At 44.7% G+C, this 15628-nt stretch overlaps 1 long non-coding RNA gene across 1 annotated transcript in view; it reads left to right on the top strand.

The window, feature by feature from the left end:
* The window catches only part of LOC138511005 (uncharacterized), a 50996-nt gene that overhangs the window by 24187 nt on the left and 11181 nt on the right, over nucleotides 1-15628 (top strand). The window contains exon 2 of the long non-coding RNA XR_011280530.1: nucleotides 1895-2054. This is a non-coding gene — a long non-coding RNA (uncharacterized lncRNA). The remainder of the gene's footprint in view (nucleotides 1-1894; nucleotides 2055-15628) is intronic.

Below are 15628 nucleotides of genomic sequence, written 5' to 3' on the forward strand. Positions count from 1 at the left end.
CTGTAGAAAGGCAAGCATCTCGGTGGGCAAAAACCATCCAGAGGCGTCGCTGGGCTGGTGGCTGTGCTGTCGTGTAGTTTGTGGCTTCATAGTCTCCCTAGTATAAGAAACCTTGTTTGTAATTTTAAAAAGCGCAACCTTGTTTTACAAATTTCGACTCTTTCTGGAAAAAAACGACCTCCACAAAAACCTTCATAGCGTCTACACCGTGTATGCTAGAAATAAGATGCAAGTGTCTAATCGAAGCTAACATCCTCAGCTTTCCAACAAACCCAAAATCACATCCTTATAGTTTTTCGGCAATCACGCTTACCGCGCGTGGAAAGGTTTGCCGCAAATGTTTCGTTTGGCTCAAATCTATCACGTGTGAAACAACTGTACGTTGCATCAGACCTCAGAATTAAGTTTTCAATTTGCTAGTTACTCAATAATCATTGCTAGTGTTTATCTGAAACTATATAAAGCAGCTCCCACTAGTATTAAATCCATTTTAGTGAATTAAATCCATTTCAGTGTTTTTTTTTACCATTCATTTAAAGCCACATTTGAAACCATTTTGACAAGTTGCAATCATTCCTGTTTTTCTCTGTGTTTGCTCGGGGAAATAGGGATGGATATTGTATTTGTTGAGTGTGTATTCCTGAAACCTGTTTTCTCTCCTTCCATCTCTTTATATTGCATATTGGGGGGATTGAGTAGTGTGCAGGGGGAAAGAGTGATCACATTGCATTCTGATTGAACCCACACACAAGTATTATTTCTATGCGGCATTATTTTTCCTATCAATACTCTGTGTGATTAAAGAGATTTATTGCGACATCACCCCATTGGTGATAATGTATAACCATTAAAATAGTGTGATATATATATATATATATATATATTGTGAAAATACCTAAAATAAATATTTTTAACTTTGCAAAACAGCCTGCTTACTGGTTCAGTGTGACCGGGGGGTTCAAAGAGAGGGGCGCGATATAAGCGTACATCATTTAGAAATAAAAGAACTTATAGACATAAATAAATAATTAAGGGTTTCACTTGTGCATCCCACGGCTAGCCATTGACTTAGGTGAAGTGCCGAGTTGAAATCACTTACAGGTCAGAGACCCAAGTTTTCCCCAGCATGTTTTGTATTGTACTTTACAAAACCGTTTATCAAACATTTGGAGACATAAACAAAAGTTTAATTGGAAACAGCAGATTAGCTGCATGTCTGGTGCTAGTATGTACACATAATAAACGATTTATGTGGTCTAGCTTCATAAAATTGGAAAAGGGTGCATACACTCTTAGCAAGCCCTGGGAGACTGTGTTGGGAGGCATGGTGCTTGGCCTGACAGAAGCTAAGGGGCTAAGAGGAATGATCCGGCACTGATGAGTGGTGTGCTTAACACACTGCAGTGAATTGTTTGCTGGACTCTAAAAATTGCGGACTTTGCAAGAGAGATTTTGTGCCTAATTCACAGAATGTTTAGCACAGAGCAAAGTGACTTTGCACTGCAAAAGTACTCTGCACCGTGCTAAGTGGGCCTAATTCACAACAAAGCGCTTGGTCTGCGCAGACTTAGGTGAAGTTGCCATCCGGGTTGCTCATCGACCAGTGCTGATCAGTACGTGCAAAGGACCTGGGGAATGGGGCTGGCAAGTTTTGTCGGTGCATAGGGGAGCCTCTTATTTCCCCAAGAATCTTTCCTGGGGGGCCTGTAGTAGTGAGTGGAGTTTCACGTGTGTTTCCTGGACCTATTCATGATGCAGTTGGAGAATCTATTGTCGCAAGGGTCCAGGATGTAATTCGTTTTGAATGAACAATGTACTGTGTTTCTTTTAAGTCATTTATGTATTATATGTTTCATTTTCTAAAATTAATTCAGCCGAATGCCTTCCAATACAGAATTAGAACAAGCTTTGCTGCTGAGTGCTTCACGCAACATGGTTCAACGTCTGTGCAGTGCAAGTGGATTGGCAGGCTCCCTGCCACTGAAACCCACTGCAGTTTGGTCTTGTGTTTTTTGGGATCCACTTGTGAAGACAGTACAGTATGGCTGCCCACAGTAAGTCTGCACTGCTGTCCCTTTCTTTATATTTGACTATCACAAAGGTCCTTGTGGAGTAGGTTATGAATTAAGTATCAATACCTATAAAAGCAATATGCTGCTGCGGAAAATAACCGCTCCCTAGGATTAAACCCTGCTGGAGGTATCTGAAGTAGAGGAAGACAGACATAAAGCTCTAAATGCAAAAGACAATGACAGCTGTGAAAAGAAAGAAACATGGGGCGTGGCTTTGCCAGTTTGTGCATTTTCCCTAACATTTTCTCATTTATTTCTATACCTAATGTTGCCCTAGCACCATGAGGCGCGGCTTTGCCAGTTTGTGCATTTACCCTAACATTTTCTCATTTATTTCTATACCTAATGTTGCCCTAGCACCATGAGGCGCGGCTTTGCCAGTTTGTGCATTTACCCTAACATTTTCTCATTTATTTCTATACCTAATGTTGCCCTAGCACCATGAGGCGCGGCTTTGCCAGTTTGTGCATTTACCCTAACATTTTCTCATTTATTTCTATACCTAATGTTGCCCTAGCACCATGAGGCGCGGCTTTGCCAGTTTGTGCATTTACCCTAACATTTTCTCATTTATTTCTATACCTAATGTTGCCCTAGCACCATGAGGCGCGGCTTTGCCAGTTTGTGCATTTACCCTAACATTTTCTCATTTATTTCTATACCTAATGTTGCCCTAGCACCATGAGGCGCGGCTTTGCCAGTTTGTGCATTTACCCTAACATTTTCTCATTTATTTCTATACCTGATGTTGCCCTAGCACCATGAGGCGCGGCTTTGCCAGTTTGTGCATTTACCCTAACATTTTCTCATTTATTTCTATACCTGATGTTGCCCTAGCACCATGAGGCGCGGCTTTACCAGTTTGTGCATTTACCCTAACATTTTCTCATTTATTTCTATACCTGATGTAGCCCCCGCACCAGGAGGCGCGGCTTTGCCAGTTTGTGCATTTACCCTAACATTTTCTCATTTATTTCTATACCTAATGTTGCCTTAGCACCATGAGGCGCGGCTTTGCCAGTTTGTGCATTTACCCTAACATTTTCTCATTTATTTCTATACCTCATGTTGCCCTAGCACCATGAGGCGTGGCTTTGCCAAATGATGCTACTAAGTATCACCCATTTGTTTTAACCTGTTGGTGTGGCCTCGCACTTTTCAGAATGTTCTCCTTGTACTTAATGTAGCAGCCCGATGCCTGAGGGTTTGGCGCTCTGAAATAAATGCAAAAAAGTAAATAAATACATTTCTTTTATATTTTTATTTTTTATCTTTAGCTTTATAGGTTACATTAAAACTTTTAGCAAACCACTAATCCACCTGTTATTCGTCATGTTCGTCCATGTTCATCATGCAGTTTTCCCCCCATTCTTTCACCTCTTAAAGAAGTGTCAGTTGAGTCTACTTAACACAGTTCTACCCGGGGGGGCTTCTCCGCCAATGCTGGTTCCAGGATGGACCTGTATAAACCCACCGTGGTGAATATCAACAACGATTTCCACCAATCATCTGCAGTCACTGTTTTATAGTTGGCTAGTAAGTGGCCAAACAAGTGTGTCCTTTGCTCCGTAAAATGAGGTCAAGTGGTGAAGAGGTGCTTGAGTATTTCTTTCCTGTATGTTTTATTGCAGAATCTGCATGAAGAACTTTTGGTTTTGTTGGAGTCGCGGGATGCAATAATTTTCCCTGTATTACAAATATTGATACAAATTCTCATAAAAGATGCATGTAGCCCCGCATATGGCCATTTGTTTAAGCAAGGTTGAAGCAATCTCATTTCTTCCGATTCTGCTGAAAGTTCCTCATGAGTTTCAACAGAACTATTTCCTCAATGGTGATTATCCAGTCCTTTTGTTTTTGTTTTTTCTTTATTGTCCCTGGAGTAAGGAGCACGTCTCTGAGTTCACTTTCCATGCCCACCAATACTGCTTCACACTCCCCTACCCATGACAATATTCGAGGATTCATGCCATGCCGCAGCACCTGCTGGATCCCTTCCAACATCGACGCTGTCAAGTTATTTTGACATTTCACATAAAAGCTCAGTTTCTTCCATTGAGCTGCCATTGACAGTGAGCTCAGGCCAAGTTATTTTCTAATCACCTGAATTGGCAACGATGGGGGCATGCCTAGAACTTTTTTCCAAAAACATCCTTCAATTAAGGCCCACTATTATTTAGATGATAGATTAAGGAGGGCTTCGGAGCCATAAATTAGAGTCAGGATTACCTTCATTTTGTAAAACTCAATCATGGCAATCAATGAGAATTTACAGTATCACCATTTTAGGAACTGTGCTTGGCTCACCAGTGTCTTGACTTTGAGTTTCATTGATTCAGCAGCTTGGGTTTCCACGCTATTATTGGAAATCGTAATTCCTAAGTATTTAAATGAGGAGACTGTACCGATTTCCTTAGTATTCAGATGCCATTTAAATTTCTTCTTCGTACCCTCAGGCCCCTTTTGAAGAATCAGTTTTCCTTTTTTGGTGGTAATTTGATTCAGCGTACTTCTGAAACAATGTAGCCAAAGTTGGAGACCTATTTCCATATAGTCTAAAAGAAAAAAGTCATCAGCGTATAATAAGTGGGTTACTTTCATTAAGCCCACTTTTTGGGGGGAAACAACGGATGGATTACATATGTTCTCCCAGGTCTGCGATGTAAAAATTATAGAGAGTCAGAGCTAGGGGGCAGCCTTCTTTCACACCTTTGTATGTAGAAATGTCCTCACTGAATAGCCCAGAAGTATTGAGTCACACCCTAATGGGGATGTTGGAGTAGAGCGTTTTTATTTGGGCCAGCAGCATCCCTGGGCATTTTTTCTCAGCCAATTTGTGCCATAGTCTATTTCTATCAATGCTGCCAAAGGCCTTCAAAAAGTCTGCGAACGCCAGATGTAGTTTGATATTTGACTGCAGAGTTTTGGGAGATAATAAAGGATGGAGGGGCTGTTCCCAGGCCTTTTACGAAGCCTGCTTGAAATCTGTTTTGAAGGGTGTTGGTTCGTAGCCATCGATTCAATTGATTTAGCAGTAGAGAAGCATGATGTTTGCCCAGCACATTCGGGAGAGCTATCGGTCTGTAATTTACCAGCTCTGATCTTCATCCGTTTTTAAATATGGGGATTAAGTGCACGGTCTTCCATGACACCGGGATCCATTTTCTACTGAGAATGTCTTGGATTATGGTGTCCAACAAGTTAGCCCATTTTGCACGGTTTTCTTTCAGCATCTGGTTTGATATCCCATCTGGGCCTGGGGCTGTCGAAGGACTTAGTCTTTGTATCATAAGAATTTGTTTGGCTTGGTCATATACTAGCTGCCAGAACTCAGTAGACTTCACCCATGGCAATGGTTTTGGTTCAAGATCTCCAAAGAGTTTGATGTAGAAGGCTATCAATGCTGCTTCTGTGACCCCTGATGATTGAAGGTGGTGTGGAGTATTCTTTATCGATCTAATTAAAGATCACGGCTGAGCTGTTGTTTTTCCTTGTAGGGAAGCCAGCATTACTTCTGCATCATTTTGCAGTAGAGTGTTTCTGTGGTTGATGCACCAGGATCTGTAATAAGGTTTAGACCATTTAATGTTGGTGTCCTGTGAGGTCTTTGGAAATTTCCTGGGAAGCTTTATAGAGTGTATTAGATCTTTGAATTTGTGTACTAGTTCAAAGTCCAAGTATTTTTTCAGTGTACATTCTCAGACGTTTTCCTGTACCAATCACTTCTAATGGAGCTGAAAATGTCTGTGACAACTCAGAACGAATCTTAGCCCAGGTTAGTTTTAGCCAATTATGGTAACTTTTCGTTGATGGCATAACTTCCAACCACTTAATGCTGGAATTCAGATCTCTAGAAACAAAGATTTAGGGCCTCATTACACGGATGGCGGTAGGGATTTACCGGTATCGGTAAAATACCGGTACCGGTAAATCCTTACCGCCTTACTACGAGGTCCCTTTGCGGGTTGGGGGATTTAACGCCTGCTTTTTGCAGGCATTAAAATCCAACCCGCTAAGGGACCTCGGAGCTAATTACGGCACCGCAAAATTGCGGTGCCGTAATTAGCGCCTTCCCCATTCCCATAGAGCCCAATGGGGCAGAAATGGGAATGGGGAAGGGCAATGGTGGAAGGGGGATTTACCGCCCCTCCAACCTTGGAATGGGGCGGTAAATCCCCTTTCCGCCAAGGTGGTGCCGTCTACCGTGCAATGAAGCCCATAATCTATTACAGAAGAAGATGCATTCCGCTTCCATGTTGGGTGGCAAATCGCATCAAGCTCAAAGTGCCCGTTGTCATATGCATGTCACGGCTCTTCAATAATTCATGAAAAAGACATATCCTTGACTTCTCCTGATCAGATAACAAACGTGTTGCCAATTTTTATTTGATTGTAGTAAAATATGGCATGTTGAAATCACCACATAAAATGACTGATGAGTTATCAAAATTGTGGGATCTGTCAATGGCTGCTGCTATTTGGTCTCTCATTGTATTCAGGTCCACGTTCATTATACTCCAGTATATGATAATGAGATATAAGTACAGTGTGTTGTAAATAAGGACTCCTCTTGTGATGCATGACAATAACATAACCAGTGTGTATGTTAATTAGGGTTATGAGTCCCGCTGTTGGTCTTCCTGTGGCTCCTCTCAGGGCCGGGGTTGCTACAAATGTGAAGCCGTCAAATACTGGTTCCTCTTTCAACCACGTTTCCTGGAGACATATGAAATCCAGCTCGTTCCACGGTAGAGCTTTTTTCGGGGTTAGATGAGGGAACCCTCTTGTGTTGCAGGAAACAAGTATACAGTCCTTTACATCAGATTTTTGTGAGGTTCTTTGCTAAACCTTCTGCTTCCAGGCTAAGGCTCCAGGTAGCCATGCCCAGTCATCTTCGATTGGTTTAGGGTCGGTCATAGATGTTTCTTTTGTATGGGCTAGACAAGTGGAAGAAACCGCATCTCAGTTTATAGTTAGAGTAAAGTTGAGGTTGTTCCTATTAGATGGGGAGTCGATTCGCAGGGATGACCCTTTTGAATAACTTGTTCTCTGGTTACGACCTCTTCTGTTCGAGGAATCACTACTAAAGGTAGCGTGCCGATTTTCACAGTTTCTGTCTTGACTTGGCTTATCAGCTTCACATTGGTTTGTTCTCTTCTTTCCAATCTGTGTGGTTCATTTGTTATTTCACAGTTCTGTTAAATCAAAGCCCATAAACAAAAAATGTGAGGTTTGTGACAGTAACATATTTTTCACCGCTAATGATTTCAGATGTATATGGATTAAGTTGGCTCTCTTTTCTCAACTAAATTCAATTTTTGCAAAGTCTTCGGTGGAGATATGTTTTAGAGATGTTATGCAGTGGCACAATCTAACCACATTCTGTCTATTTAGGATAAGACTGTCCCCTTTGTCAATCACTCTTTCTGATCTTACACATCTCGAGTGGTCTTTCCGTGGAATCTCGTTGTATGTACTAAGATCAGATTTTTAAGATTCCTTCTTCACCCGGGTAACGTGTCTCTCAAATTGGAGGTTCATGGATTCAGCTGCCTTCTCTGATGATCATGCTTTTCGGTTTTAAAATGTTCCTTGGTTTCATGTATTCGAACCTCTTCCCTCGGAGTGCGCCCGCGTTCCGAAGTACTTTACTGGCAGCGAGGCTTTCTTTATTGGTCCTTCTTTCTGTTTAAGTTTACTAATTAGTCTTTTTCGTTTTTCTGAGAGTGTCAAAAAAGGGGAGGCCCCTTGGAGGTTAAGCTAACTACGGCCCTCCTGAGGTTGCCGAGGATTTTCATGTGGCAACTGGTGGGATTGGCGATCACTTGAAATATCGGTTGGTACCTCCACGTCTTTCGGAGGGGGGGTGGCCTGTTCGTCCTCTTCTATTGAATATGTAGATCAATGCATAAGGCTACTAATCTCCTTTTGTTGTGTTGGAGTTAAATTTCACTTTCTACCAAAATGAGGTCAATCTCAAAATAATTTTTTATATTGAAAAGTGGCGTATTCTGAAAGTGCAATTTCTGCACATCTCAAAACCTGCTGCCAGAATAGATTGCACATTGAATGCGGATTGCTTAAAGCCTAAATGAAGTATGTAGCAGGTGCACGGTGTAGGTGAAAGGTGCTCTGACCTGGAGATGCAAGCTGGCCGCTGAGGATAGATTGCTTGCATTTAGTCTGGGAAGGGAGCACAGTGTGGTGACCAGTGCCACAAGGACCAGGGCTCTGGTGCTGGGTTACTTATTATTTAAACTTTTATTCAGCGCTGACGCTACCCGAAGGGTCTCAGAGTGCCTTACAAAGTTCAAAAGAGAGGAGGTGAAAGAGACGTTGCAAAGTTTTCAGAACTGGATAGGACGATTAGGATAGGAAGAGGTCTGGCTGCTTACTGCATGAAACGAAGGAAGGCAGGTGAAAAATGGCAATCAGAGCCCAGCATGGTGGCAGGGTTGAGTGTTGGAGTGAGTTAGTAATTGGTATATCTACATGGGACGACTGATGCCAGAGATACCCCCACACTTGAGGCTGCCTATTATTGCTATGCGTTTCAGACATGCAGTATGTACAGTGCAGCTCCTGCAGAGAGTAAAAGGTAATTGAAGACTATCAAGTCTAGATGCTTGTGATATAGCGCTTTAACTGTACAGTGTGATGTATATGTTTTGTTATGGTGCTTTCTACTTGTAAAGTATAACATTAAACATCGGGATAATTATGAGCTGGGAGCCAGGGTGAAATCCTCTGGTGTGGCGGTGAGCGGACCCTCTGTGTAGCTGCAGTGGCACTGCACACTGAATAGTCTGAGACACTATATCCCTTAACATTTAATATCTATACGCTTCCTCCTATCCTAACCCTTTCCACTAACCCTCTGTCACTTACCCTATGTCGCAGTGAGTGCAGCCCGCACCCCGTGTTTAGGCACAGTGGCAGTGATGGGAGGGATAAATGCTAGCTGCCTTTAGGCTAGCTGCCTTTAGGCTAGCTGCTGGTACTATCGCGGACTGGGCGGTCTGAGTGTAACTTGTGTTCCCCAGACCAGATAAAGCACGGCCTGTCTGCCTGGAGTGGAGCGTAACCTCCCCCCACCCACTTACCCACTTATCCACTGGGGGCACCACATTGCTATATACCCTAGTGCTAACTACTAACTGCCAACTTGTCAAACTTCATCAATAAGCAACAGGCAATAAGCAACAATGCACAAGCTAACTATAAACAGCATTCTTCTAATCTTTTAACAATATTCACATGTGCATCGACTAACCCACAAGTCTAAGTTAACCTGTAATTGGTCTGCGAAGCAAAGTTACCCAGGGTGGCAAGCGCCCCATGTCTCCTATTAAAGACGGAATCAGACAAAATGTAGCCCTCCATTCTAAAAGAGCCAAAAAGGACAGGCCCATAGTAGCTCAAAGCGAATGTCACTCAATATATTGAAGATGTGCCAACAACTTTCCGGACTCTGCAGACCGTGGCCCCTATTTATTCTTCTTTAATAACTGTTAGCGACCAACTTATCAACAGCCTGAAAGCCATTACAGCTGCCGATATTGAGCATGCCAACATCTTGGTCCATAGTTCTCCTTCAATTGACAACAACGGCTCTCTCCTTACTCTGTGTGATAACCTTAGGCGGAATTCTATTGGCTCCATTTTGGCAAACTCTGTGCCCGTAACCAATACCAAAGCTTCAAGCCCCAATACGGCAGTAACAACATCAAATCATGATGTCGATGAGGGAACATTTTCTTAGCTGCTTCCTTCATTTCAAGAAGATGCACTAATGTTTGCTTCAACGTCTGCTCCTCTTAACTTTATTTTGTCCAAAATGAAGGCCTTACTTTTGCTCTGCTCAAATATGGCAGCAGACCAACACTAACTAAAGCTTACTGGTTCCAGGGTGATGGATGTTATTTTGGCCAATAGCCAAAACAGTATTGCTGGACCATTGGATGATGTACCTGCTGGTACTGCGAGAATAAGCGGAACCCAGCAAGAAACCAACTCCTGCCTTTCTAAGTCTGCAGAGTCAACCCAGGAGAGGAACAGCCCACCATACTCGCGTGCCCCTAGGGACTCTCTGCAAGGTGCGGCTGCAACAGAGGAATATGTGACCGAGGCTTTACGTTCCGAGCAGTAAATGACAACCAGCCTTCATACAGGAGATCAAAGCAACAAAAACAACATCTAGCCACCAAAACGAGGAAGCCTCGTAGGAATAATCAGCAGACATATGTGACATCCCCTGTGGTTATGGCCAGGACAAAATAGCCCCATTCCTCTTATAACAGGTCTTCTCGTCTGAGCCCTGAGCAAGTAGCCATCACAATGTAGCAGGGGGATGAATCGGTCAGACAGGTGACCCTCCACGGTCCTCGACCATACTCTCTCGGCAGCAAGTCCTCCAAAAAATCTGCTTTATTCAGATGTCTTTCAGCAAGAATCAGAGTTTGTCCAGGCTTGTAATGGTCCACTGTTGCATTGCCCGTTCCAATGCCCTTATTCAAATGGTCTTCTCACCAACCCATCCGGATCCAATTTCAACTTATAGCCATATGGGGTGCAATCTATTGGTGCTCGAAAAACCTACAATGAGTCGTAGGTTAACCTTGTGTTATCCAGGTAGGTGAGACTGGAGGAACTTGCACCAAGACCTGATAGCCCATTTCTGAACCATACTTCTCTAATGTCCATGTAGGGGTCACTACCCCAGTTATCATCTATTTGCAGCAGTGACATAGCTCGGTTCTAACTACGTAAGTGGAACAGTGCCCATAATTGGGCTCTAATCAAGCTTTTTTCACCAGTGTCTGTTTCACTACTGTCTACATGTTCAGGAATCTTATTTTCTATGGGCTATAACCTCACAGTGTGCCACATGTGGCCCTCCGAGGCCCACTCCTCTTTACAATGGCACATTTTTATTAGGAACCAGGAGATTCTCCCCAAGGAACTCCATTCTAGGCTTCTTGGTTCTCACCCTGTGCCATTGCCAACTTGTGGGGGAAGAGTAAGAGAAAGCAGGCAGCGAGTGACATCTAGACATGAACAGATCCAAAGATTGACTCAACCTCAACTGGAAGTATCTGACTGACTTGACAATGGCCTGTGTATTGAGGGGAGCAATCAGGGGTTCAGGCTGCTCTGCTGGAACATCACCGGGGTGAACAAACACCTAGAAGATTCTATGTGGATTGGTTTTATTGGTGGTTATAACATAATTGTCTTGCAGGAGACTTGGGTCTTGGACCCTGTTGTGTTATGTGGTTATCAGTAATTTTGTGTCCTGGCCACTAACGCCTGAAGGGTAGGCCACGGGCTCGGGGGGTTTACCAGTCTGGATCGAGTCTTCCATGGGCTGGGAAGTGAAGATTGTGGATACTCAGTCTCCCGATGTTCTTATGCTTTACATCAAACCCAATCCCTTAGAGACGTTATGCTTAATTAATATTTACAACAGACTCTAAAGTTTTAATGGAATGCCCTGTATGGAAACTATCCAAAATGCGCTAGCTGCCAATGAAGCTGTTAGGTTACAATACTCTTTTATAGTGATGGTGGGTGAGTTTAACCTTCAATTGGAACCAATCAAGTCTGGGATATCCCTGACCCGGTGGCGCCTCGACCGATTTCAGTTTATCCCTAGCCGCCCAAACCTCTACCATCCTGTACAAAATCAAACTAAGACTCTGATCAATCTGCTGAAAAAACATGTATTGGGTTAGAGGGCTGTATTCTAATTGATTATATACTAATCTCTGCATCGGCTTGGGCACAAGTATGCGACTTTAAAGTCATTTATATGTCCAATATACCTGCCTCAGCCTTGAATGAGTTTAAAACATTTAAACTTAACATTCAGCCATATTTATTGGTACCTGGGGGCAAATTCAAAAACAAATTGACCAATAGGGTGGTATGGTTTACGGTTTTTGTAGAGCTGCACAAAGAGCTATTGAAAGGTGCATCAGAGACCCAATGGGGATTGACAAACCAACGCTTTGTCTCTTGAGATCTCATTATAAAAGCATAATCCATGCTAAAAAGACTGAACACCTAAAGGGAAAATTGGAGGGCCTTTATAGAGCCCATCATCTAAGAGACAATGGGCCTCATTACAAGTGAGGCGGTAAGGGGTTAACGGCGCTGGTAAAGGTGCAGGCGCAGTTAACCCCGTACCGCCTCATTACGAGATCCCCTCGCGGGACCCACTCTGGACATCTGGTCAGACCAGAGGTCCATTGCGGAGGGGACCAGCATGCTAACAACGGGCCCATCATTAGCAGGCCCGTTGTTAATATGCTCCCCATTCCCATTGAGCCCTATGGGGGCTCAATGGGAATGGGGATGGTCCGGGTCCGGGTTCCCTGAATGGGGAAATACCAGGCCCTCCAAAGTCGGAATGGCCCGGTATTTCCCCATTCAGGGACCACTGACACAGACCCAATCCAGACCCGAGTTTGGAACTTGTAATGAGGCCCAATGTCTTTTTTTGGAAATTGGTTTCTGACAGTGATCATAAGGGGGACACTCAAGTGGCTTGTAGCATTGGTGGGGATAGATGGAGAGCACATTTGTGTGATCTGTATGTTGGAGACTCTTCTTTGACCTGCCCCTCAAGTACATACAGGAGAACAAGCTCTAACAACCCATGCATCACCCTTCAGGATGTAGAGGACGCGATAGCTTCTACAAAGATTGGCAAGGCGGCAGGTCCAGACTTAATTCAGCTGGATCTTTAAAAGGGCGAGGCTCTCATCTGGGCCCCTATATGCAGGGTTTTTAATGCAGTATTGCTTTTGGGCAGGATCCCAGATGGCATAGGCGGTCATCATCCTGGTATATAAGAAGGATGGTAGGGACTGTCCTGCTAATTTTAGACCAATCTCCCTGCTAGATGGGGCTCGGAAGTTGTTTGGAAAAACAGTTCTGAATCTCCTCCAATTATGGGTTGAACGAAATAGGGTGATTAGTATCCAAAAGGGTCATGGATCAGTGTCTCATGCTATCTCTCATTTTTCAAAAATACTCAGGGCCTCATTACGACCCTGGCGGTAAGGGGTTTACGCCAGCGTTAGCTGCGCCGACCCCTTACCGCCAATTACGAGGTCCCTTAGCGCCATGGCGCTTTTAACACCTGCTTTTAGCAGGTGTTAAAATCCATGGCGCTAAGGGACCATGGAGTTAATTACGCCACCGTAATTTACGGTGGCGTAATTAACGCCTTCCCCACTCCCATTATGCCCTATGGGGCAAAAATGGGAATGGGGAAGGGTAAATGGGGATTGGGGACTTACCGCCCCCGCCAACCTCGGAATGGGGCGGTAAGTCCGCCAACCACCATGGCGTAAACGTAGTTTACGCCATGGTGGTAAAGTCACGGCCCAGGCGGTAACTTACCGCCTGGGTCGTAATGAGGCCCTCAGTGTGATGCTGGAATTGCATTGGAGGGCCGCCTCCATGTCCTTGTCCTGTTCCCCCTTATCATGTGTGTTCTGTGCTGTTTTCTGCACAGGAGGCCAGTTGGGACCCCTGGCAGTGCCGCTCTTCCTCTTTTCGGTTGTGGTGAACAGAGACACTTGGGATACCCTTATGGCACCCATGGTTCGGGGTACAACCCTGTACTCCTATTGTATGTTTTGGGCACCTCTGTGTTGCCCACAGAGCAGGGTATGGGCTGGTGTCAGCTTCATGCAGATGTGACAGGAGCTCTGAGTGTCTTCCATTTTGGGATCCCCAGGCCCTGCCATAGGAATCAGTAGATTCTTGATAGAAGGCAAGATGGCTCCTGGAGCCTCTTGGTTTCTATTGCATGTTACCTTGTTTTCCCTATGTCCAGGGAAGCCCTGACTCTGTCCCTTCACCTGACTGGCTCTTTGGTGGACAAACCATATATGCTATTGTGGGGAAGTCCAGGCCAGAATGGCTGGAGCCTTCCCAGTGACTGCATGTTGTGCGTACACCCTTGGGGTGGGACCTGTGTGAATACAGTTTGTGACCAATATGCATTCTATGTTATGGGTGTCTGGTTTCGGTGTGTGTGACACAATGAATGAGACAGCCCTGCCTGAAACTGCCATGAATGAATATGGTGTGTTTTGCTGAAAGGCTGCGTGCTTGTCCCAATCCACATTCCTTGTTATGGGTGTCTGGGTGGAAGCGAATGGCCTGAATTCCTGTTAGCCTAATTAGCTGCCGGCCTGCATAAATGCCCTTCTGTGTGATTGGCTGACTAACCCTGGCTCAGCCAGATTTAATGAGGGACAGATGTTTATATCTGGGGACCTCTCACTTACCAATTTGTTCAGAAGCTCAAAGTTGAAAATTGAAGCTGTTCCTTGAATCCCAGCTGGAGAAAGAAGATTGCTGCTGCATTCCCTTCGATGTAATCTAAGAGCTGTCGAATCTGTCGAGGACTGATCCAAGAGAGTACCTAGCTAGGAGACCTCTCCCCGAGCTATGAGGGACCATCGTGCAAAGACTGCTATTCTTAAGCGAGGCACCCTGGAAGCCAGGTCTGTGAGTCTGGCGTCCAGAGAAGGGGTCTGCCGAGAATCCGGAAGAGAGCGCCTGACATCAAGGAGTGTCGAAGTCCCTTGGCGTCGACCAGGGTTTGAAGATTTCTGTGACCGCTGCAAGCCAAGTCGACTCATGTCACCCAGAAGCGGGGACACCTTGACGGCATGCTGCTCGATGCCCGGAGCCAAAAAGTTATGCATTGCCTAGAACATTTGAACGAGGCCTCCTTTGCCCTCACCGTTGACCACTTTGTCCCGCCAAAGAAAGTCGAGGTCGCTGGCTACTGAGGAAAGCGCACCGGTGGGCTTTCCCCCACCAGAAGCCGACAAAGACAGCCCGAGAACACTGAAGGAGTAAAGATCTGAGGTCCAGGCCGTGGCCGAGTCCCAATTGCTGAAGCTATCCAGAGGTACGTGCTGCAGCTACAGCACGACGTGCCAGAAGACTGTTGAACGCAACTCCTGACACTCGACGTCCGATTCCGGGCTTCCATCCATCACCGCTGAATGTTTTCCAAGTCCACAGAGTCTTACTTGCGGCACTGAACATTTTGCATCAATGTCTACCGCACTCCTCACCTTCCCAGGACTTTCTCCATCGAGGAAACAATTGTCAAAGAGTCCACCCCCGAGGGACACCATTCACAAACCATTGATGAAACTCTTCCAATTCAGGCAGATTGGGGTGGTTGAACTTTTTAACCAAGAAGCAAGGCTTATTGAGCATTTATGGACTGTGCTTGTTAATTCTCCTATTACAGGTTGCCCAGGTGGGGGGGTCTTCATTCAGAATTGTGCATCTATAGCCAAAGAAAGCATTTCGCCATTGCTACCCTTAACATGCCTTCCTTCCCTATTATCTATGCTGATACACCTTACTGAATGATTTGTATGCTCTATTATAACTGCCAGCAGTTGATGCATTTTAAAGGAATCTAAAGTCTAAGGGCCTCATTACACGGTAGGTGCTAAACCATGGTGCTATTAGCACCATGGTTCATGCCGGTAATTTACCAATTCCGCCATGGC

The sequence above is a fragment of the Ambystoma mexicanum genome, chromosome 6p, assembly GCF_040938575.1.
Source record: "Ambystoma mexicanum isolate Mex_15411 chromosome 6p, UKY_AmexF1_1, whole genome shotgun sequence".
Lineage (NCBI taxonomy): Eukaryota > Metazoa > Chordata > Amphibia > Caudata > Ambystomatidae > Ambystoma > Ambystoma mexicanum.